The 23696-nt window shown below is 47.5% G+C and overlaps 1 protein-coding gene and 1 long non-coding RNA gene across 8 annotated transcripts in view; one reads left to right on the top strand and one right to left on the bottom strand.

Moving 5' to 3' along the window:
• Window positions 1–23696, bottom strand: part of nectin1b (nectin cell adhesion molecule 1b) — a 138586-nt gene that overhangs the window by 93328 nt on the left and 21562 nt on the right. The window lies entirely within an intron of this gene.
• LOC118299204 lies at window positions 12181–21866 on the top strand. The gene is made up of 3 exons (XR_004789788.2): window positions 12181–12257; window positions 20252–20367; window positions 20576–21866. It is a non-coding gene; the product is annotated as an uncharacterized LOC118299204 (long non-coding RNA).

Below are 23696 nucleotides of genomic sequence, written 5' to 3' on the forward strand. Positions count from 1 at the left end.
CACCTCTCGCCGCAGCGATCTGGGGGAAAGCAAAGGACTGAATCGGACTGAATGCATATTTTAGAGGAGGCCCTCATTAATGTCTTCTATTTAAAGCTGCACCGAGCAACTTGGCAAACCGTCAGTCCCAAATGGCAGCTCGACATCACTGTTTGAAGTCGGAAAAACTTCAAAACCCAGAAAGAAAATGCGCAGTGTGATGCCATTAAACTGCACTCCTCTTGGACCTAAACGTCCTCCTCTCTGTGGCATTTCTTCTTTTTTTTTTTCCGGGGTGGAGATGAAAAAGAGCTGCTTCTTTCCTTTTTTTAAAATTGTATTTCCACTGGACCAGACACTCGCTTGTCCTTTCCTGGAGAAAAAAAGGGGAATATTGTGTGATTCCGCCCTGAGATCAACTCTTAAATTCATCTTCAATTGGATTTAGGATCCGACATCAGTTTGCGCGGAGGCAACAGTCGCGCCTTGGCCGTAACTTTGATACAAACTTCTCGCCAAACGCAGCTTTAAGGCTTATCACGCAAAGACGCATCATCTGCCCGTGCTTGATATGGTAACTCCGTTGTTACTTGAGTGGGATACTGCTCGGCAAAACATGGCTTCAACTGCTCGGGATAATGACTGTTTAACGTGGTCCTAGTTCCCACGGCAATGGGACAGGCCGCTGAGTTCCCGTATTCATGACCACACATGGGGTGTTTAGGGAGGGGGGTCCAAATCTCCTCTTTCACACACGCAGCCATTAGTTCTTTATTCTCCTGATGGGACACCTTTTAAACTTATTTTGACAGTTAGTTGTTTAGAGCTCAACCAGTAAGCATTTTTTACTGACCGTATGCTACGGGGAGACAGAAGTGCCTTTCAAATGCTCCATAGTACAAATTATGTTGCAACTCTTAGGAATAACTGGGAGCTATTTCACTGTGCCGGAGGCTTGAGAACATCCAGATAGGGCAATTCATTTGGCAGGAGCGGCGACATACTCCGTTTAATGTCGCCGTCGGTTGACCGCGGCCATTCGATATTTAGAGACGCGGAGGGGTCACTTTAAATCCACTCTCAGACACTGTTTGACGGCGCATCAGCCGGGTCTCATGGGTAAACGACGGCGTACCTGCCAAAGCGGCCCTCTCTACCCCGACGTCTCCCCGAGCAAACGTTCAACTGCATGAGGCAAGCCGAAGCCTCGCTGGAACAGATGGCTAGTGGACCTGTTACTAATTTTCCACTATCTGGTTCAAATTTGAAACGCTCTTTTGTACAACACACTCGTTCATTGAGAACAATGTAACATCTGCTGCGCTGTAAATGTTAATGATTATCGGGAATATTTATTATGTTAGGCGACTCACCAAAACTGGAATTGCTCCACGCCAGGCACTGTGCATTTCATTTCAACTATTCCCAGTGGCTGTTTGTTTGTGGGGAAAAGAGAGAGAGAGAGAGAGAGAGAGAGACGCAGCGACTGAGCGCCACAACACGGTAATCGTGTGTTTTCTGCCGGGGCACAGAAAATTACAACTTTCAGGTTGGCAGTGCGTGGCATCGTCCAGTCAACCGTGCGCAGCCGTTCTCACCTAATGCGGCCCCATCCATGGTTGCGCACGCTTGCGCACGCTTGCGCACGCTTGCGCGCACACACACACACACACACACACACACACACACACACACACACACACACACACACACACACACACACACACACACACACACACACACACACACACACACACACACACACACACACACACACACACACACACACACACACACACACACACACACACACACACACACACACAGTTGCGCCCCTCAAGCAGCTTTAAGGCATTCCAAATGTCAAGGGGATGCATCAGTTTGCCTGCAACTGCGCTTCTCATCTTAGTTCAGCGGGATAATGATTCATCCTTTGGATGCAACACTGGAGAACACTGACGCGCCATTTTGTTATCAGACAGTTTCAAAGAACACATCGCAGATGACACGGTGGAGCATCGCGATGCCCTTTTTGAGAGATCCATGTATACACTGGGTAACGGTGCATGTGGATTTCCTGTAAGTAATGCTTCTTTTTTTTTGCGCTCTGATAACAAATATGCTAAGGGTAATCTGGGATTTTACTTGGGGCCAAAAATAAGGCTTTTGCCCTAGAGAGAGAGAGAGAGAGGGGGGGGGGGGGGGCAGAGACACAGAGAGAGGAAGAGAGAGAGTGTATAGTACTGAGTGTAAACACAGTATCACAGCGCCCTGACCATCCTCCCTCCCCCTGCAGCTTAACTAAACAAGGCCGCCACGGTTTCGGTCCTGCAACGCAAAAATAAACAGCGCTGACGTTACCTGACCAAATGGCGAAGTGACATCACCCACTGATACCAGATAGCCAGCGACTGTCAGCAAACAAAAGGGCCAGGCGCAAGTGGAAGGGAGGGAGAGTAAATGAATGACTGTACGCAGTGCAGTTGTTTGTTTCACTGAAACTGAGGGGGGGGGGGGGGGGGGAATTAAACACAGGGAACAGATCCAGGTGATGCCAGTGTTTGAACCTGTAGAAACGCAAAATGTGTTGTGGTGTTAGAGCAATAACAGGGAGATAGTAATACGCCATCAGACAGATCTCGAGCCAATACGCCGGGGAGCACTTACACCGACCAGACAATTAGTCAACAAAGCATTCCCATCCACAGAATGGGCTCAGCGCACACAGAGATTCGCGCATGGTTATTATTCAATACTGCAAAAAGTATCCCTGGGCTTCCGGGCGAGGGCAGCTGTTGGGACACCTTAATAGGAGCGAGACGATCAATAAATAAAAAGGGGGCCACGGGCGAGTGGAAAAAAGTGTTGCATTGTGGTCTCAGACAGGCCCCCGGCCCAGGCGGTGCCCCGGTGTGGGCTCGCCGCTCGCCTGGAGTTGAGGGGTGGGGCGGGGTTACATGAATGTGATGTAGAGGATTGTAACAGGGGAGGGTAAGCAGTGCGAGTGACACGCAGCGGGTCAGACGCGGTGAGCAGATTACAGCACTCAGGATATTAAAGCGGCGGCGGCGAGAGACGATGCTGCCGGCCACACACCTCCTCCCGTGGAAATCTCTGTATTAGCACAGGGGCGACACACACAGGCTACGGCCACATTGGCTTTTTGACACAGTGCAATAACACGACGGCTGCGGATCAGGCCCCCCCACTTGCCTTCAGGTCAGTTTGCAGTCCTTGTGGCAAAGGCCAGAGAGACGTGCTGACTGAAGTTCGCCTATACAATGGTATACTACCAATGCCGACACTTATACTAGAGAGAGAAACATTTCCAATACCAATATATGTAATAAAAACAAAAAATGGAAATGATTTCCTGAGATGTTGCTATTAAAACCCTTAATAACAGAGAAATGTAATTGAGACTGATGGGTTTTTTCACCCGTCAAACATAAACTGTATTATTTATAACCATGAATAATAAGAAAGCACAAATACAACCAAATCTATACAAGTTGAATTAAAATTAATTGTTAACATATATGAAAATATTTCCAGCATTGTTCTCTTCTTACATACAACATAAATGCTGATACCGATGTGTGTTGCGAAAGGCTCATTTTGGTCGGGCTCTTATATTAAGTGTAACCGTGGGTTTTGCAACTGGCTGCTCAGCTCACTTGCATAAAAGAGAAAGAGTAATTCACTTCATCATGTTTCATTGTTTAGTATCAATGGGTTTTGAACTGCTTTAGTCCCTGGGAACTTGTAATGGACAACGTTTTGAGAATAATTTCAGTTACTCCTGATTCAACACCCTTGTGGACATTATGCCGTCCACCTTTGTGACATTTTATGCAAAAGGACAAAACGAGAAACCCATATCAACTGAAAAATAATCGACAGAATAATGGGTCGTGGAAAAAAAGAATCAATGAATAGGGCGGTCATTTTGCTTGCATGAGTCAGCTTTAATGCTCTGTTTTACACAGTATTAACCACAAACACAGGCACTGAATGTGCAATGGGACAATGAGGCACACAGGATAATGTATGTCTATAAGAAATGGTCTTAAGAGTGGGACGTATAGGACGAAGGGGGGGGGGGGGGGCACAGCGGTCTCTATACCTCCGCAATGAACTCAGCAAATATTGTACAGCATGACAAGCACATGAAGTCCGACCAGTGAGTGCTGAGAAGGAGTCTGGCCCCGGACAACCATGCATGACAAATCCCTCTCTCACACCATCTGTCCCCTTGTCCGCAAGTAAAGATAACCTCTTGCACATGGTGCAAACGCTGACAACTTCCATGCGGCTGTGGCGAGCACTTGGGCACTGGATACGTTGGAGAGTATAAAGATGTCAACAATCAAACAACTGCATGATCAATTATTGACTGTACATGAGGAAGGCAAATGGACACGTGACGCGGAGCCCCGCTGCATTCTCAGTGCACACATCATACGGGTGTAAATACACCCCGAGTCAGGTAACCTTTAGAATATTGTTTTTTAGCATCTGACCTGCGTGTTGACCTTTATTGGTGGAGCTTCTTTTTTTTTCTGCCTCTTTTATTCTTTTTTTTTTAAACAAAGGTCAGCTGATATCTTACAGGCATGCAGACGGGAGGCAGCCTTTGGGGGGGTAACTAGGTCCGGGGTAAACACGGAGAGAAGCACTGTTGCATGACCGCTGGCTTATTAGACCAAGAAAAGAGAGCGTACAATCAATATTTGATTAGAGTCACTTGTGATTTTCCTGTTTTTTCCCTCTCTCAGACATTTCCATTTCCATTCTGCGTTATCGGGGCTGCCTCTGCGGACTTCTTGAAAGGAATTGATGCCGTGCATATCATACATTTTTAAAGATGTGGGGGGGGGGGGGGGGGGGGGGGGGGGGGCGCTGGCTGTCATCAAAGTGCATCTCTGATTGTGATTGGGGCATAAACAGGACAGCGGTGGCAGTGTGCGCCGCGGCTCCGCTTGTCGGTGTGTTGCGCCGAGCTATTTCTTTCCCCAGCGTTTCTGGCACAGGCCATTTATGCAGCGGAGCCATTAACATATAGGAGAGGGAATTCGCACTCCAGCTGGAGCGGGCAGTGGGCCGCAGCCCCGGTTTGCTATCAATTAACAAGCACACTTAGTATGTGTCTGAGTCATGTGCACCATGGGACTCTGACAAATGCTGCGCATTTGCTCAAAACGCGATTGTCACAATAGGAGAGTCTGTAGCCAATTACCAACCCCCCAATATCACGCCGACGGTGTAAACCAGTGGCACTGCATCGACACGGAAGGCATTAAAGTGTCTGCTCAACGGTCGCATCAAGGAACCAGTCATCTGGTCGCACGTGTAAGAGGAATTAACCACGAATAAACACGATTATGAATTTTGCCCTGCAGTCACATCGTTTAGGCATGGATTAGTATCCCGTTTTCACCACTGGGAGGGATGAATGTGAACAGCTATTTAAGCTGATAAAGTTAGATATGCTGCACTTATTTTATCCCTGAACATGTTATCTTACCATGTTATCCAACTAATCTTTACACATTGGTAATGCGTGTGCATTTTTACTGGGGCATTCCTTGCTGCAGTTTAACTGAGACGTGCGCTGCTCGCTGTCGGAAGGTTTCAGGCAGTTTTGTTCGGGGTCATTTTGCCCCGAGTTTCGCAAAAAAAAAAAAAAAACAGCGATTCAGATTCATCGCACGAGTTAAAGGGGAAGCATCAACGGCCAGTGTGTGATACACAGGCGAAAAAGACGGGATCGGTGCAAACATGTGCGGGAGATGGCTACATGAGAACACTGAAGATTTGAGCATGAATGCTGGATCCCTCTGCCAAATTCCCCCCTTTTTTCATGTGTGTTTTCATCAGAAACCTCGATGAAATCCGGCGGTTCTCGGCAGAACTCCGAGACCAGGGCTGAGCTATTTCCGAAACCACGACCACAGCCTATCTTTCCAAGGCGAGCAGGGCTCCATGCTCCACACACATAACCGTCGGAATGCTCACCGCATCTCAGGACCAGTGTTCATATACCGCTGCATGTGCTTTCCAGCTGTGTCGGAGGATTGTCTTCCCCCGCCGGCCCCCGAGCTTCACCCTATACAGTTCTCACTGCTCCGCATGTTTCCATACGGCACCTTGCGGCGCGTCAAGCCGATCTGGCACCTTGTGAACTACCTCTGATCTCAGCTCGAGAGCCATTTCAGATGCCACGGCCATTTCTCTCGAATGACTCCAAACACAGAATAAACAATGCTGGTGAATTGAGCTATTTCTAAAGACTTAATAATATCAGGAGAGGCAATTATTGGCCTGGCATCCGCACCTTTTATTCTTCCCATTGTGACATTGTATGACGGAGTGCTGTGAAAGAACATAAAATAACAGCACTTGAATATGTCAGCACAGATTGCGCTGGTCTTTCAAGAGAAAAGCAGCTGGCATGGAGACACAAGCAGGGAACCGCAAAGCCGCAGAAAGGGGAAGGGAACAGCCCGAAAGCCGAGTCGGGTGGTATGAGTTACTCCAGTGCTCACTGGTTGTTAAATGTCTAACAGTGTGTATTGACACAGAGACCCAGGACAAAAAAACGTTTAGTGCATTTCTCAAAGACGTGCACGGCAAGAAAAACAGTACAGCTACACGCACGGTGGGACTGGGCAGAGATAAAAAAAAAAGAAAAGGGGGGGGGGGGGGGGGGGGGCGGGCAGTAATCAAACATGGGAGACAAAAATCACGAAACAACTCTCTGACTCGCCGGGTGTCTCTCAGTTTCATCTGAAAACATCACAGTGGGTGAAGAGTTAAGCCGTGGGCTTGGGGGCATTGAGAGAAAGAAAAAAAAAATGTCAGGAAATTAGCTCATAGTTTCGCAAGTGCTGCTGAAAAGGTGGGATTCGACGAGTTCCCGGCGATGGGATCAACCTTGTTACGAACCGTGAACATTTCAGTTTTGAACTGAGGACGGAGCGGCTTCCAACGGAAAAAACGAACAATGGTGAAGAGGGCCGCCAGTGAGTGGGGATTATTGTGCGGTTCAGCGCAATTTCACTGTGGCCAAATTGGAACTGCGCGCCTGCTCCGCTGACAGCCCGTGCCATTAAATGCAATCAAGCCGGCAGCGTAATCAATCTCGGCGTTAAGAGATATTTTTCCCGCGGTTACTTCACCGCGTCCCCGAGGATTCACAGCGAAAGAGTCCGGAGGGAATGCAGCATGTCGCGGCCCGTGGCGCTCTGATGAACAACAGAAGGTAAGGAAAAGAAAAGAAAAGAAAAAAAGGCATAGCTGACAAATCTTGACGGTGTATCAATATTGATCAGAAAACAGGGGAAAGTGTAGCAGGCGGTCGCAGGGAGACTCAACTACTCAATTAGGCTGTATTGGAATCCCTGTCACTCGCTAACTAATGGAGTCTTTTGGGAAGAAGAAGAAGAAGAAGAAGAAGAAGAGGAGGCAGCAGACAAAAGCGGGGGAATCATCTCCCATGATGCCGGCGTCTCCCCCGGCGTCGCCATGGAAGCTTTTTGTGGCCGCAAACAAGGTTTTTACCCCGCGGAATCCCAGAGGAAATTACTCACGTGGACACCTACACTTTGACATTAATGACCTCTGCCGACAGGGTTCACTGGAAGCCGGGGTTTCAAAAAGGGCACACGGGGGCCCGTCCAGCGGGAGCGCAGGCGGAATGGCTGTACGCTGCATGTTGCGGGGGGTTTTGTTTTTTCCCCTTCGGGGCTGTGGGAGGATTGTTTGGAGCTCTTACCCTCGCGTTGCCCTCCCCGCGCTGCGTCTCCACTGTGGGCCGCTCGTTGTTTGACAGGATTGACAAGCTCCCTGGCAGAGCTGATTAAAAGCTTTAAGGTCAGAGAAGTGGAACAGATATCGAGCGAACACCTGTCTCCGCGCTGGGAGCCGGTCCCCTGCTGGGCGTGTCCTCCATTGACGCTGGATCAATGGCTCCATTAAGACCCAACGTGGACTCTCTTTTTTTTTTGTTGGTTTTTTTTCTCCCCCTGACAGTACTGCTTTGGCTTGCAAACAACCTTTCACCTGCCTCTTCCTCTTTTCACTTGCCTTGTGCTTTGGTCACAGACTCTGTAAAGGAGCGTCGTTTTTACACAGCCGAGCTCATCGTCCAGCCTCGGCTTCAGTTAAAAAAGGTTCGGAACAAAATGCAGAGACACGAGAACACACTACAGTGTTATTTTTCTTTCTTTTTTTTTTTTTTTTCAGCTTCAGCCTTAATTTCATCATGATTTCCACGTCCTGGTAAAAATAACTCTGAAAGCACGGTTGCCCACTGAAGATTTGCCAAAGGATTACAGATCATTAAAGAGATGTTTGAAGTTCACTTGAAGCCTCTCCACATAAGTTATCCGAATCGCAGAGTTTATAGAGTCCTGGCCACATGTTTTCTGTCTCGCTTTAACGGGTCTGCAAAAAATCGCAATAGCCGGCCATGCTCTCCGGAGTCATAATCCAATATTGGACATTTCAATTCACCACCGCCGAGAGTTTGGACGATGGCGATTTAAGATACCTGCTTCTGTGGATATCTAACTGATTCCATCCCTTCCGGTAGGCGTCCCACGCTCACGGCTTCACAGACGGGAAAATGTTCCCCTTCTGAAATTGTATCTCACAATTATCTGTAAAATGAAACCTAATACCGTGGCTTTAGCCGCGGGATAAGACTTCAAGGGATGGGTGACTTTCACCAAAAGATAGCTCGCAACCGTGTCCCTCATCATTACTCTCTTCGCCCCTGTACTTCCATTTTCACAGGTTTTTTCTGAGTCCCTCCCCCAACACACTCACCTAGCTGGTCTTTCTTGATATGATTCAGTGGCCGGGCACAGAGGTGCATTGTGCTGCATTTTTTTCTTTTCTTCATCACATTAATATGGCTCGCGATCGTGTTTCGCGCTTGCCGTGAGAAAACAAAGTGGCTGACTCGACCGACTTAGAAGTAGACACAACAAACATTTCCTCAAACAAACAACGGCAAAGTCTCCAACGTGCAAATTTGCACATTTCTCGTGTCCCACCGAAGGGAGTCGTTACGCTTCATTGTTACAGAAAGACAAAAAAAAAGCTGATGAGAAACTGTTAATTGGCTCAATGAAAAACATAAGAACATCAGTGATTGACTGCAAATATAGACTGAACGGAAACCTTGCCGTTTGAACCCGATAATGACCTGTCACACCAGGTAACCCATGGCAATAGACGACTAATTTGGAGGGCCACGTGGGTGCTTCGGCACGCTGGTTCCACATTTAGACGTTTAATGAAGACGCGGCACAGCGGCGAGGTGAGAGGAGCGAGTTCGCACGTCTCCAACAGGGCTTTACAAATAGGTGCCAAACTGGGTTTGCAGAAGGGAACGGGTGAGGGGTGTTGGCCAAGTGAAAGGGGTCACACCTCCATTCGCAGCTGCTCCTTCTCGTGTGTGCGTGTTTTTAACTGCTACCTTAAGGAGCTGGTTTTCAGTCAAGGATGGGAGGGGAAAATGCGGTGCGATGTCCTGAAGCTACACTCGATGGAATTTGTGTAAAATGTCTACAAACATCATAATAAAAATGGTACGGGCAAAATGCTTTGTCTGATTTAATATAATATTATATATTACCTTTTTTAAAAAAGGAGGGGGGGCTGTTATAAAATAATGTTTATATCGGTGGAGTTAATATTTTCCATTAGCCAACCCTATAACTAAACACATTCCTTGCACATTTCACATGATTCATGAAGCTAAAAAAAACGGAAGTTTACACAAAACGGACCCGGTTGTAAAAGCATTCCGTGTGTACTTAAGGTGACCGCATTCGATAAACAAAACCATGCGTCTTATCTCCACCATGAAATGAAGAAGTGGAGTTAATAATTGACTGCCAGCGACGCTTAGAACGATGAGATGCAGACAGTTTCTCGTTGGTTAAAGTTCACACTTTATCCCCCCCCCAACCCCTGCAGCCTGGACATTATAAAAGTCATCTGGTGAACACTTAACTGCCACCAGGATTAGAAAATGTCGGTGTTTTTCCACCGTAGTGCAGTACAGGGTGCACATATCGCATCTCTGTGTGTGTGTCCTTCACAGATTGCGAGTGTACCCTGCACTCCCACACTCACTCACTTGCAAACCCAGCCTTGCAGAGCTGGGAAGAAAAGAAGTGTTTGAGCACAAATGAGCCGAGTGCTGGTGTCTTGGAAATCGACAAACCCGCGTTTGAGCATTGAACGCCTCGGACGCGTCGTACTGCCGCACACACGCACACAAGCGGGCGCACAGGCGTTGTGAATGGATGCTAGAATAAAAGTCGACATTTGGGTTAATGCAGGCCAGAGTGAAATAAAGGGCAGTGGGCTGTGACAGGTGTATTCCTCGTGGGCATGATCTTGGGCCTAATCTTGTTTAAATGTATTTATAATTTCAGACTGTGTTGTGCATTGATCTCTCATCCATATCAGCGCGGTAATTAGAGCTAGTATTCATTTTGGAATGATGGATATGTTTAGAATAAGAAAAGAAAGCAACACAAATTATCACATTAATCATTTTATCTAGACTTGGGCCACTTCTGACAGATACGCACACAACGACTGCGCTGTATCTTACCAGCAGGAGCGAGACTAAACGGAGTTCTTTACAACGAAAAGACTCACGCTACCCGGTCACACGCCGTCACTGTCTCGCTACGATGGAAGCCAGACGATCTTTCAGCCCGTCGACGTGCTGACTGTACGTGCCGGCCGATGAGTCCTCGTTGACTGTAGCCGTTACCACGTCATCGCACGAGTGCTCGGCAGCCATTACAGCATTACGACTCATCGGTACTCATGCGTCGGACCACGCCCATCTTCGGGTCTCGGGTCCGTCATTTCGATTGCAACTACACCCCTGTAAAACTTTTTGTGACTGTATCTTGCTCAGCTGTGACGCCACTGTGGTGAGAGAACAAAAAAGCAGACGGACGCATTAACACCGACCGAGGTACTCCAAACCTCCTCTGTGGTCGTCCCTGCTTCAGTAGGCGTCTCCGGGACCTTGTGAGACACACACACACACAGTGAAAACGATACCAGCCCAATGTTGCGGCTGGTAATAAATCACTGACTGATGGTGGCCCGTGGTGGGTGCAGAACGACCGGGCTCTTAAAGCTGCTTTTATCTGTCCTGGCCTGGCCACTCCAATGTGCGCCCGACATCGCCGACCCTTCATATGCAATAGATGTTGTGGCGTTGTGGCGTTCACGGAGCAACGGGGCGCTCGAGGCCATTGGTTCGTACAAGGGCAGAGGCATTAAGACACATTATGACAATGTTTTTATCAGGCCCGAATCGTCTGAAACTAATAAGCGGCCTCTTCAGCGGCACTGTTTCATATTCATCATGTTAATGTGGAGGCTGGCAATGACGTTCGTATCGGAAACTCAGACTGTTGAGAGAGGAAAAAAAGTTCTGATAGGTTTCATTTGTCTCTCATTTTGTAATATGAGTGTGGTTGAAGAGGAGATATTTTTAAACAGTGAAAAACTGAACCGATACCAAGTATTTCTCTGTTTTCTGGAGAATGGCAGCAATAAGGTGGGGGAAAAAAAACCCATCCTTAAAATCTATAAATCATGACTTCACCCGTTTTCAGAACAAGAGCAGCTTGTTATTGCGTCAGCTTTATTGTTCCTAATGAATCTGGATTTACCAGCAAACCAGCATTAATAGCAAATACATTTAGATTTAACTGAATTATAATTCTTTTTCTTATTCGTCGTGATCAAAGACATTCGCTTCCTGGGAGGCGGGAACATCGACGGTGCGCAGCAATTAGCGGGGCATTGTGTTCCCATTCCCCTAACAGTTAGTTATTTAGCAATTATCACGCTCAACATAATTTCGCCATACTTTTCCAATGCAGTTCACTCATTGAAAATAAATGTCTCATCCTTTCTTTCTTTTTTTATCCCGTTGTTATAGTAAGAGAAAGAGAGAGTGAAAAAAACCTGTTAAATATTTATGTGCCCATTTTCCAGCTACGAGCAGATCTCCCTCGGCTGCGCTAAAATGAAACTTGTTGTGACCTAGTTAGAAGAATGCTGCATGACAAGGCCGTGGCCGCCCACTATCCGCGAGACGGGCCAAGCGGAAACGGCCATATCGAGCATTTTTTTTTTTCTTTTTCTTGCGCGGAGGGATCCTTATCGACAGTTTGCCAGCGGGACGCGGGGCGGCCAGGTCTGTGTCCTACTCCTCGGCTGATTAGGTGGGTGAACAGATCCTGGCAGCGCCGGCTCTTCGTTTTCTCCGGGAGGCCGCGGCCGACGCGCTTTTGTCAAAGCGCTGCCACTCCCCCGCAGGGCGAGCAGGCCCGGACAGGCTGAGGCGGCGCTCCCATCTTTCCCACAGCTCAGCCAGCTCTCCACTTTGCTCGGCTGATGAACTGTGACGGGACGCGAGCTCCGAGGTTGTTTGTGCTGCTTTTTTCCTGTCTTTCTTTGCTTTTTTTTCCCTTTTCTTTCCCCACCAGACGAGCCAGCCAGAGTGCGAAACATTGTCGAACTCCGTTGACGGCTCTCAACCTTGTTATCAGCTGGCTCGGCGGCGACCGCTCCGACACACTCCGGTGAACTCCTGAAGGATCCCCGCTGTCACTATACGCAAGAGGCGCGGGCCGTACGGCCGGCTGCCTAATGTCCCAATACCACACGACCGCCATAAACACAGCGTCGCGAAAAAACCTGCCCAGACACGATGTTCCTTGCGCAACTCAAAAAAATGAGTCACTCCTCTGATCCAAGACAGGGGAGCAGTGAAACTCCAGGGGACTTCACAAGTTCATCTAAATAAAGTTCGCTGTGTACGTGTGTGTGTGTGTGTGTACGTGTGTGTGTGTGTGTGTGTGTGTGTGTGTGTACGTGTGTGTGTGTGTGTGTGTGTGTGTGTGTACGTGTGTGTGTGTACGTGTGTGTGTGTACGTGTGTGTGTGTACGTGTGTGTGTGCGTGTGTGTAGGGGAGATTGCTGTTCCTTTTACATTATCATTCAGATCACTTCGACGGGGGCCGCTTCGACTGCAGCTAGAGAGCCTATCACCGCCGTTCGCGGGCCTCAAAGCACACTGTTGAGCTCTCCGCTGGTAGTTTTGTGATATTCCTCCCCCTCGCAACTGAGACAATGCTACAAAGGGCTCTATGTGCCGGGAAGATTGTGATTTAGTGCTGCCTTTTCAGCTCCCCGCAAGTCACAGAAAACACATACAGCGCCCCCCCCCCCCGTGTCACCGCGCTTCGCCATCTCCTCCACATTCTCTGAAACAGAATCCAGCGGCACCATAAATGCCCTCCCCGCTGTGGTCGCCGAGGGTCGGCTCCAAAAGCAATCAGCGAGGCCGCGGTAGATGTTTGCAGGGAGCTCGACAAAATCCCGTCGTTGGAGAAGCTGCCAAAAAAACGCTGCCGGCCTATTATACAAAGAACCCCTCCCAAAAAAATTAATGCGATGAATTCCCACGAGACGAACACTCGGCCATGTGCAGGCGCGGAGAACATATTTCTTTCAGTGTTCCATTTTTATGTTGCCATCTTTCTTTGGGAGCGCGTCCACTTGAGAAAGGGAAATTAATGCAAACGACTCCTTTTGTCTTGCACACGAGACGCAACGAATCCGAGGAACGCGGTCCACGGCACCCATCGTCTCATCGCGCGCGGGACGGCTTTCATTACCAGTCCGCGGACACTTCGCGGAGGTAAATTGTTTGGATTAACGCGTTGAAGTTCGGCATACATAATGCCGGTTAATCCGCGCGTTTACACGAGACTGGCGTTCCAAAGACAAACGAGTGCAATCGTCACCCGCAAAGAAAAGAAATCGCAGATTTCTCTGCGACTGTGGGGTTGTTCAAATCAAAACTAGGCAGGCACAGACAAATTGTCAAACCAAGCAATGTTCTGTATAATTATCCCTCTGGCTTAGTGTTTCATCCCTCACAGTTCCCATTAACCCCTCTCCAAACACCCAATGGCAGGTCTGCACTGGCCTGCTCCGACCACCTAACAAGTGTCAAACTCCCTTATAGGTTGTTTTTTTAAAGTTTTGAAACTTTTTTTTAAGTTTATTTTTTTAGCTTGTTTGTTTATTTGCACACAGCTCATTTAGCTGACTCGCCCGGTGTGGCTGCCAGGGGATTGCTGGTCTAGATCGACCGCGTTTGTCGGTTTAACCAAATTACAAGAACGAGGCACCATAGGAGAATTACAGTTTGATTAGCCATGGGGGGGGTCGGCACAGTAACTGGGTTGGATAGCAGTTGTCGTCTGTGAAAAGAAAAGTGTCCGATTGTATTTAAGATGTTTTAAATGAAAGAAAATACATACAAATACATACATTTCTTCTTTTGAAACTGCTTTTTCGAGCCCCGTTGAAGCGAGACTATACGTTTGAAAGGTGAACCCGTTAAGAAAAGTGGAATTTACAAGCATTAACAAAAACGACCCCTTCTCACTTTATCATACAAATGTTTTTTTGTTCTCTCTACGACCTTGCTTTGTCTGGCGCAGCCGGTATCGTAAGATCGCTAAGGTGAGCAAACACTGAATTTGACGCTGTAGCGTTATCCAGCAATTGTCACTCGGTGCCACGGTGGCCGTCGTTCAGCAACAGTCTCGCAGTTTAACTTTAAACCTGTGCGTGGCACTTTTCTATGAAGAAAACAAATAGAAAAAATAAGAATCAAATATGTATTTCATACCACCAGGACATGCACATGCCTACCGTAAGTGCGTGCGCGCGCCTGTGGCTGCAAGGCTTTGCAAAGGGCAAGAGACGACATTAGGTGCCATTCAACACTTAAACATGTTCACACTTTCCACGCAGCTTTGCAAGCCTCAGCTGCTGAGAGATGCGCTCTGCTTTTCCTCCCTTTTTTTTTCTCCCTTTTTTTCCCGATGATGCGACGAGCCAATCGCAGCCCAGACTGTGACGGAACAAGCGTGACATCTCTAAAATGCGAGGCGTGGGTCGGTGAAGTTTCGGGGGGAGCTGCGACTTGCAGTTGCTGCAAAATGAGGGCGCGGGTGATAAATGGAAGTACTTTGCGTGTTGCCATTGGAATTGACTGACTGCATCAAGGCGGCGGCCGAAGGAAAAGAAACGTGAAAAAAAGAAGAACGCACGTACAAGCGGCGATATGTTGTTGAGGGATACAGCCAGGGGGACAAGTGATAAGGGGATATAATCGCTAATTCATTAACAATGAAAGCTTTCCCTAATTCATGCTAATCAGATGATTACGATGCCAGCATTTTCATGTTGTTGTTTTTTGTTGGGTTTTTTTTTTTATCAGCTGGGCCTCGGTCTGTGAGTTAGTGAGCCAAGTCCAAAGAGTTTTCGAGTATGTAAACTGGAGCAGTTTCACAAGTCAAGTGTGGGACGAGCGGTGCGGCAGTGAGCTCAGTTTAGCCCCGTAGATGCCACTGTTAGTAATGACAATTCCAAAACATGAATTATATAAAGCTGCAGTGTTTGGCGTCCGTCCCGACTTCTGAGGCACCGATCTGATGCAGACGGAGCTGGCATTTCTATTTTAGCCAAGGCTGACGGTTGAAGTAATCAGACACGTAGCTGTCGAGCACTCGCTTGACTTGACACTCTTGCTCTCGCCCATATTTCCTCCTTATCGTGGAAAGAATGCTGTGAACCGAAAACTGATTACTACTTCTATTCTTTCTCGGGGAATTGCTGGAATTCGTCTCCGACGATCTAACAGGGACGCCCTTGAACCGTCTACGATAAGACCACATCAATCCGGACTCCTCAAGAACGGAGAGGGTTCAAATTACGGGAAGGAAAAAAAAAAAAAGAATGCTCGATGCTGCAGTAGCACTTACTTCCGATGTTGGTTGTATATTTTACATGCAGTCCATGATCCAGTAAAACACCTGTTTGGGTTCAAACACCTATACACACGGGAGTGAAGTCGGGAAAAATGAGCATCTAGTCTGTTTGGAATTCATGAAACGGCCTGTTTCTAAACCCTGAGCTGCTAATGCATAAAAAAAACAACGGCGGTGATACATTTGAATTCCATCACGTTTAAATATTCAATACATTCAACATGGTGAGAGCATGGATAAAATAACAGTTCAGCATTATTGCACGGTAAGTGTGTGTGCGTGTGCGCGTGCGCGCGCGTGTCCTCTCCGCGGGACACCTGCCGTCCTTGACCGACCTTGCTGAGGTGCTCACCCTGAGATTTGGCTCTGACGTGTTTACACTGACTATATGGCCTGCTCCACGGCTCACACTCGTGTAGCAGATCCTCCGAGGGGCCACTGAGAGGAAAACCAGTGAGCACAGAAATGGAAAAATACACCTCCAGCAGCGCGCGGGGGGGGGAAAAATAACAACCCGACTATTTTCTTTCCAACAACAGATTGAGAGGGGGACACTAATACAAATTTTCACTCGCATGCCCCGAACACAGGCGATGATGGGTAAACCACTGCTATTATACAATACACGGATGGCGCCACGATACACAGCGTGGGAGGTTTATAAGAAAGGCAGGGAGAGATACGAAAATAGTCAAACGGTGGCGTGAGGAGCAGAAAGATGGAGACGGGCAGGGAGGTTCATTTCATCCGACAGCTCTTCTGTTTGCTCTACATGGTTTGTCTCTTTTTATGTGTTTAGCGAGATACTGCACTCCTCCTAGTGCATGTGCGACGCCCACACTGCAAACAGTGCGGTTCCTGACGGAGGAGTGGGCAAGTCTGAAGTGTGAAGTGTGAATCATTGGTGGGTCTTTTATGAGGTAATTCCAAAATGATTGCAAGGGAACTCGGGTGTTCAACGTCATGGTGAAAGCTTTTTTTTACAAAAAATGTTATTCTTTCGCGTGAAACCAATAGCTACTGGTTAAAAAGAACAACAACAGAGTAAGAAAATTTTTAAAAAGTGCACGTTAGGACACTGCTGCAGTTATTCCCAAGGTAGTTCCTTAAAAGCATAAAACCACAAAAAAAACAAAAACATGTTCCAACGCTTCTGCGATCCCGACACCCAAAAGGTCGTCCAGCCCTGGCGTTGGAGCACCGCACCAGTGTCACAGAGGCACAAGTGAGCCTGCGTTTTTTTTGACTTTTGCACGTTTGAAATGCGCGCAATTTTTTCTTTGTTTTTCGAGAAAAAAAGGGGAAGGAATATGCTGAGAGCGGAGAAGCAGCTGGAGTGCCAGATCCAATGGGGGGAGGGAGGGAGGCCTGTTTTGCCCCTGCACAGCGATGGGGGAGAACCGAGCGTGTAGTGCATCAAATTTTCATGTGGGCCTCAGCGCACAGCTTAGAACGGCATTATGGAACCAAAGCAGCAGAAAATATCCTTGAGGAATGGCTGAATGGAAACGTGACTTATTTATAGGCCGTGGTGAGCACACAGTTGAGTGATTGAATTAAGCTGGTGAAGGAACGGCGAAGGGCCATCGAGCAAAATATGTATTTACACTGTGATTGTGCATGGAATTATTCCGGAATGGGTCGCATTGTATTTCACTTCATACCCTCATCGCATTCATCTCTATGTGCAAATTAACAATTAATGAGAGGAGGGACAACCAATATGCTGACTAGCTTGAGTTCACTTAAGTTGCCGTGGACTTTAAGAGAGAATCCACTGTTGTGCTCATATGTTGTTTCATGCTTCTATGTTGTGTCAACACATACTGGGGGGGGGGGGGGGTCTCCACAGAGACCGTTCATAAAATTGACACACACAGCAACATGTCAGGACTGGGAGGGTTGTTTATGATAAACAGGGATGCATTTACAGTCACGTACGTGTGGTCCTGGGGAAGTTGAAAAAAAGAACAAAAAGAAACCAAACAAAATAAACGGGTGAATGTTACAGACAGAAACCCTGAGAGGACACTGGCATGCCGCAAGTGAGGAAAGATAACTGTGCTCAACTACTGTCTGTGAAAGTAATGACTTGAGGTTTCCCTATTTTTAAAAGTACAGTTTAAAAAAAGAATACATGCCAATTCTGTTCAAACGTGACAGGTTGCATATGGTCAGAACAGAAGCACGTTCTTTACAACCTACACAACGCGAGTTTACGGCAATGCATCTTCAGCCTGATTTGTTTTTGTCCCTAATGCATTGTGGTTTGCAAAGTCCACCAAAAAAAAAAAAGACTCTCTTTGGGATCAGATGTACAGGAAACTTTAATTTACACTTGACGCTCGTAGAAAATAATGCAGAACCGTTATGACGTCCAGGGTGGGTACATTTCCAGAGTGACACGTTAATCTGAGTCCATTCCAATCCTACCAAAGAAAAGATTGTCAACAAATGTTGGATAAACAAATAGGTAAGATTGAACTGACTCTCTCTACAAAACTCTGACGAAGTTAGCCTCGTCAACATGTCCATTTGGGGATCCTCCGATACGTGCCGGAGAGTTTTCTACACTGCATTGCATGTCTGAGAAAAAAAAAAAGAAAGGCCATAGTCATCAGGGATGAAAGTTCTGCCTGACAAACGAGGACTCTGTAATCTCTGTAATACTCGGTTTATGTTCGGCGGCACACCTGGTTCCCAGCCTTAGCACCCGCTCCACAGATGCAGTCACCAGATGGGCCACTGAGCAGAAATACCGCACTGCAACGTGGGTGTAAAAAAGGAATGAGCCCACAGGATTACAATATTCACACGTAAAAAAAAAAGATAAAACAAGTTCAATAAAATGGTAGGCTTGCTGCTTGATAACTTTTGTCCATATGAAACGTGTGAACAAGCAGCTCTCAGGGTGAAAACAACAGGCGAGCGTGTCCACTTGATCTTTTGTTATAGGTGTCACCCGCAGTGTACAGTGCCACGTGTAACGTACTAATTTAGCTCCTTGAATCCGGTCAATGGGTAGTGTTCAAGCGCCAGTAAGAGCCAACCCAGAAATCCAAGGTGATATTAACAAAGTGTGCACAGTTGTGATGATTGGCGGGTGAAAAGATGTCTAGACGTCTGGGTTGAAACTGGGCCAAATCCGGTTGAATGTGGGTAATTTTTAACCTCCGGCGTAAATTTACAGTAAATGTCATTTCATTCGGTATCCGACTGTCTGTAAGGCTGGTATGAAAACACACAGAGATGTGCACTTCTCAAACACATTCAGGAAAGGCCTCGTCTTGTTCGTGTAGTATTGTTATGAGCCGTCCAAGCTCGCCTACTGTGCTACAGTTTGCGGGGACATTTATGAAACGGAAGGGTCCACCTGAGCAAACACGGCCACATTAATCCCCCAGCTTTCGCATGTGCCTAAAAAGCAAACTCAGTACACGTCTAAATCTCTAATGGAATTACATACTACAACAAACACCCCATCTTTGACAAACACACACACACACACACCAGTCCAAACCACCTGAGGGTGAGTTTAACGGCTTTTTAGATTACAGACCGGTTATACAGCTTGGTTCGCAGCTGATGTCACCATGCTGCCTCTTTTTTTTTTTTTCCTTCTTCTCTCCCGTTCGGCGCAGACATGTGGGCGAGTTGGGTGTGGCCGCCTCTGCCGCAACTTACTCTCGGGCCAGAGTCACATATAATTTTCCACACATTTCGCTAACCGCGACATGCCCAATATGAGACGGTTGCAACCCCACGAGCGCCGCTGCCGGGCAAACACGCCTCGGCCTCCCGATTTGTGCAAACAAGCTCCGCGGGTTGACAGCCACTCAGCGCCCCCGTCCCTTGCCATCATCCACATGGAGAAGTGCATCTGAAAGGCTATGAAAAAAAACCCCGCTCTAACCACACATGATATCCCGACATCTGTTCCAAGGACACTGTGCCTCTGGAGGACACCAGCGCAGGCAGTACTGTTGAGGGGCGGGGAAGAGCACCTTCCTCTTCCCTAACTCCCCCTGATCTGCTTGACGAACAAAGCTCAGCACAAGTTCAACCGGGAAGTCTATCTTCGGGACCCAATCGTTTCACAATTCTCTCCAGCTCTCCCTCTCCTGGTTTCTTCAAATCACCTGACTGTGTGCGCGGCCAGATTCTGACACCAATCTCCCTCGAGGGCCTAAAAATTGAGAAGTTGGGAAAAACTGCTCGCCCCGTCTTAGACTGGCTTACAGTCTAGGCAGCAAAAAACAAAAAAAAAATGTTGCACTTGCATTCACTTCCTGAGTGAATGCAATCCGTCACAACTCTTCTACCAGCAGTGAAGGCAAAAGGCTGTAACGTTTGTTTTTTTATCTTAGGTAAACCAACTGTGGGGTAGACAATCTGCTCAAACACGCTCAGTGTGGGTGAAAGGTCACGTGATGCACATGCCCAGGATTTGGCAGCGTGGACGGGGATTAAAACTGATACAGAGGTAAAACGCATGGGGAACATTTTTTAGTTTCAAAATGGCGTTTTGAAATGACAATGTAGTAGTATGAATGTAGCCACATGATGACAACACGATGGGGTCACATTTCTCCTTGTCTGTGCACAAAATGGTATTTTCTCTCTCTCAAATGTAGTTTTTCCTGATTGAACTGGCTTCATATTAGTTTTTTTCTCCTCTTGGCTTCCACAAGGCGACGGCGTTGTTGGTTCCCACCTCCCTCTCCACTTCAACATCCGTGAGCTGACGGTGAACACGGTGTCGAGATCGCCGCGCGCTGTGCCGGTACAGGAATATCAAGAATGATTCATGAGTGGAATGTTCGCATGGCAACAGCTAAACAACAGGCCCATTCAGTGGACTGAGCCCCCGGTGTTTATGAGTAATTGTTTCAACGGTGGCTAAGAGACAGTTGGCTTTGCCGTCGCAGGTACAGGCAGCGACTTGTCCGGCCTGTCAGAGCTCAAACCTGAACTTCCAGGAGAGGTGTGTGGGGAGGGGAGTCGGGAGGGCAAAGCTGTCACCTGATGAGTGCACATTGTGATTATTTATTGAAAAGCCCCGGTGACACTTTGGCAGTGCAGCATCCTTGAGGGGGAAGGGCGAGCAAAGGCACCAAAAAAAAGAAAAAGGAGTGGAGAGGCAGCCAGAGAAAGATCTCCTATACAGCTGTAAATTCGCTCGGAGGTGGTGACATTACACTCCCTCCAAATTATGAGCATCTGCTACACTCACAGAAATTCAGCCTCCCCAATTTACCGGTGCTGCTTTCATGAGATCCGCGATCTCTCGTCTTCGTCTACTAATTGATTCGCTAACAGCGATGCCACCGAGCCAACTGAGACGTCTTCTCCAGCACGCTCCCCCCGCCACAACTTCTGCTGAACTAGCAATGTTCCACTTGTGTCCCATGGTGCACCCTTATTTCTGCAACACCTGCTCTTTGCATGACTCCTTGTTGATAGGCCTCGCATGAATAAGACATGGGAAGTGTAAGTGTGTATCGCCCTTACGCAGGAGTAGCACGCTGCCCCCCCCCCTTTTTGTATTCTCATCACAGCCTGTATCGTAAAGGTGTTGAATTGATTAGACAACAGGCAAAAACAATTATGATGATTTTCAGCCATTTATAAAGATAGCAGCCACGACAGCTTGTTCTACATTCACACATGCTGGGTTTTTTTTTGTTTTTTTTCATCAATGTACATGTTGCACCTGTGGTGAAAAAAAAACAACCTTTTTATAGTTGCCTTATAGCTTTTTATACACTGGACATCTATTCCATCAAAAAAGTACATTTCCGAAAGATCGGGCGATGACAACAACTTACCGGTAGCTGCAGCCCTGGTTTTTATCCAACAAACATCTAACTTAGAAGCCAACCCTGACATATAACACTGTGATTGCCCAACAGATGCCACGGGGGGCCTTGTTAATGCTGAAGTACATAAAAACAAGCCTAATTACTTGCACATGAGCATTTCTTCACTAATTTAACACCGTCCGGAAATCTGCCAGATTTAAAGCCTAAAGCACAGCGCTGCCGACCACACAGCCTGGCTTAAGCATCACTATGTTTTATATATGTTTTCTATTTTATTTACAATATTCAGTCCTCATATTCAAACCGTGACATTTAATCCGCATCCGCAATTAATTCCCGACGTCCTTTTTTTCCTTCTGTGTGCTTCGTTCGAGCCTCTTTGTGCCCCCCCCCTACGCCGTCGCCAATCAGATTTGGTCAAGAGTCTTGCGAGGGCATCGACGCCGTCTCCCCCGTCAACACAAATTAGAGCTTAATTACTCCGGGAAAATAGAAAGAAAACCCCATTCACCATTGTTTCCCCCCAGAGTGTCTCCCTGCACCTAGCCGTCTGTATTACTTCAATAATATTTATCATGTTATACTGAGCAGGCTCGCTCTTCCCACAGTCCCCCTCCTCAATAAGCCCCGGACCCCAGGAGCTCGCTGCGTGTGGATAATTTCCCCCACGTCCTTTCCAGTTTATTGTTTTATACACTCTATGGTGCTACTCTTCCTCTGGGCAAATGTCCTCTTCTTCTTCTTTTTTTTTTGTCTTTTTTTTTTTTTTTACTTGTCGTGGCCCCGACGATCCCGTCATAATGCTTCGCCAACACTCCTGTGTTCCATTAGCGTCTGGCGTTCCTCCACTAATTGCATGAAACTAGGTCTGCAACCTCTTTTACACCCAATTAGCGGGTGGGGCACCAGGGTTCCCCATCTTGATTATAGGCCACAGGAGCTGGGGAGCGGCATCAGTGCAGATTAGACGAGTAGCACAGGTGGGTGTCGGGGAGGTTGGGCTCCACTTACCTCGCCGTGTCAGTGTGTGTGTGTGTGTGTGTGTGTGTGTGTGTGTGTGTGTGTGTCGTCACCGCCAAGGAGTGAAAGGGGGAGTGGAGGGCGGGTAGGGGGGGGGGGGGGGGGGGGGGGGGGGGGCTGGTGACGAAGCCAATTATTTTCACCTATCTGCTGCTCCCTGCCAGCAGACATGTAATCTTAAACGGTCTCAGTGATCTCCGGGCAGGCTTTGAGCCCCTCGGAGAATATGGTTTCACAGATGAAGCTGTCACGGCAAACAGCTTGCATTCGGCGGCAGGCTCTTGCAGACGCTTCTCACCTGTCGCCTGTTTAGAGCGTTGTGAGGGGAAAGTAAGGAATCCTAAATTTCCTGAAACAAAAAAAATAAATAATACATATGAATCGTGCTTGTTAGCATTTTATCCAAAGGTGTACGCGTGATCGCCTAGAGGTTTGTTCAAAAAGACAAAAAGAAAAGAAAAATACTGCCCTAACTCAGTTTCATTTTTTTCATGGAAATGAAGTGAGGTGTGTATGAAAAAAAAAAAATGACCGCAGCAGTGAGCGCTCGGGGAAGGCGGGGTGGAATTTCATCGCTGCAGCAAAGAATGGACGAGGTGGAGGGAGGGATGCTGTTACAGTTAGAGGATCAGGTGATGCGGTCGAAAAAAAAACCCTGACTCCAAAATCTCCCCGGGTTATTGCTATAAATAAAAGACATGAGGCTGGACAAACAAAACAGTTAACTTGTACCCCAAGGAGAAAGCTGAGCCCTCTTGTGATGAGTCAGTCGTCCCCCCGTGGTGAGCGGGATATGAACGGCCTTTCGTTTTTCTCAACATTTCTATTGCAGCTTTCGGATTATGGCAGGACCTGGGGCACCCGGCTCTCCGGTATATTATCCCCACAGTCCACAAAGTTACACAGAATTGTAACTTCTCCCTAAATGTCGGGCATTTAGGCGAACCCACCTCCCAAAAAAGAAGCTAAA

Source organism: Scophthalmus maximus, chromosome 11 (genome assembly GCF_022379125.1).
Source record: "Scophthalmus maximus strain ysfricsl-2021 chromosome 11, ASM2237912v1, whole genome shotgun sequence".
NCBI lineage: Eukaryota > Metazoa > Chordata > Actinopteri > Pleuronectiformes > Scophthalmidae > Scophthalmus > Scophthalmus maximus.